Raw genomic sequence first — 2262 nt, 5'->3', positions numbered from 1 at the left:
GTTTATTGAAGTGGATTATGTTGTGCATGCAATTATATATATATCATATGTTCATTTCCATAGATTGGTATACCCCCCTTAGCTTCAAGGATCTATCCTAATGTGAAGGGGAGCTTGTGATAAGGTTATAGTGGTGTGTTTTCAAAGTGTTCTTAGCCCCATGACATTGCAGTTGGGACTTTCACAAGGGTGCTAATTTAGGCAGTAACATTTTTTTGGCCTTGTTACCAAGGAGAAAGTCCATCCCCTAGGTTGTTAGCTATTTTTTCTTGTATTTGTACCTTAATGAAATTATTGATTTTGTTAAATTGATAGGTTTCATCTAACAACTCCACCAAAGAAAATACAACAAAAATGTACTCTTCAAGAGACAATTTCCTTAGAAGAAAGAATTAAGATATGTTGGTAGCTCCATCACTTTAGTCTTTGTATAACTGGTAAGAGATTCTTTAATATTAAGAAATATTCATCATATATGTTTAAATATGGCTTCTAACAAAAGGATTTTTTTTTCAAAATATTAGTTTGCTCCATTGGATTTTTTTGGTGTCCCATGCAAGCTTCATTTGGATGCATTCACTATTCATGTCACAAAGTTTGATGAAGATCCTTGTTTGGCTCCAAGACAACTCACGTCTTTTATGGATTATGTGGTAGAGATGAACATGGTCTAGGAACATGTATTGATGAAATCATTTGCATTCTCAAAGAAAGGGAAAGATGCATTGGATTGGTATTATAATATCAAGCCTAAATAGATTAGGTCATTCCTACATTTAATAAAGAAGTTTCAAAGATGTTAGATCTATGGTTATGAAGAAGTTGAAGTTGCTTATGTATTGCTTGATGTGAAAATTAAAATAGTGAAGTTGATTAATGATATAATGATGGAATATGTTGAATATGCCTGTAATGATCTTGTGTGAATATATTGAATAAAAATAGAAGAAAAATAATATGATACGTTTTCTTGGGCGAATATATTGAATAAAAATATGGTGGGCATTCCATGCTAAAGATTGACGATGACCTACATGAAGAGGCTCATTTCTCTCATCCCTCCCATGAGCCATTATTGCAATGTATTTTATGAAATGATGAGGAAATGATACTTTATATTGAAGATATCAAGGAAATATGTGATGTGAGTGACATATAATATCTATTGAAGAAAGGCCTCATGAAACACTTTATTCTCACCTCAAGGATGATGATGACATTGATTATTTTTTGCATCATCTCAAGAAGAAAAACAACGATGAAGAGACTCCTCGTGTTTCCCTTGGAAATAAAGAGATATTTGAACAAGAAGTAAACCAGAAAAGTTTGATGACAAGAATGTTTAAGTACCCACTTTTTATCTTCCACATAAAATTAAGGGTTCGTTGTGCTATGAGACATATTGTTGGGTGTGTGTTATATTATTTCCACGACTACTCACACGCGTGGGGGAGTGGCAACTCCCCCTGTTGGTTGCGTTGGCGCAGCAAGGGGGTCACAAGGTGGGTGGCAGCCACCCTTCACAGGGTCTGGGGAAACGCCTTGGGAAATTTGTTTTTGACCCTATAATAGGTGGGGAACCTACCTATGGTTTTGTGCATGGGTTTTGCACATGGCTTTGGGCATGATGGTTTTCTGCCCATGGTATTTTGTAGATCTGGTCAAGGTAACTATGGTTATGTTCTAATCCAAGGTTAGTGGACTGGGGTTTTATGAATGCTTCAACATGTATATATATGAATTGTAACATTGAAAGGAAAATAATGAAAAATCAATCTCATAGTCCCGGTTTTTGGATCTAGGGAAAAATCTCTATGTATATTTGTTTCATGTTTTATGTTCTCGTTTTTTTTTGTTTATTTTCTGTTTTAATAATTCTGTACAGGGTTAAAACCTACATCTAGTATTAGAGCTATTTCAGCTTCAAGGGGACGCCTATGCTACTAAGGGGTTTTGATCAGGCCTATGGTAGACCATGTTCAGTGGGAGATCTGTGGGATCGATTCTTGCAGTGAAAGAAGATGACGAGTAGTGGAAAGATAGAGATCGAGAAATTTAATGGTCAAAATTTTGAGTTGTGGAAGCTCAATATGGAGGATCTATTGGTGGACTGAGATGAGTGGATTTTTTTAGATCCAGGTACGACACCGACAGGAATGTTGGTGAAAGATTGGGCAAATTTAGATCGGAAGGTGAAGAACACAATACGATTGTGTCTCTTAGATTCAGTGTTGTTGAATGTATCAGGGGAAGCTACAACGA

This window comes from Pinus tabuliformis, chromosome 8, assembly GCF_031772625.1.
Source record: "Pinus tabuliformis cultivar Carrire ecotype Pingquan chromosome 8, CPIR1, whole genome shotgun sequence".
NCBI lineage: Eukaryota > Viridiplantae > Streptophyta > Pinopsida > Pinales > Pinaceae > Pinus > Pinus tabuliformis.
The sequence above is the reverse complement of the archived record's forward strand: the minus strand, read 5'-3'. Positions refer to the sequence as shown.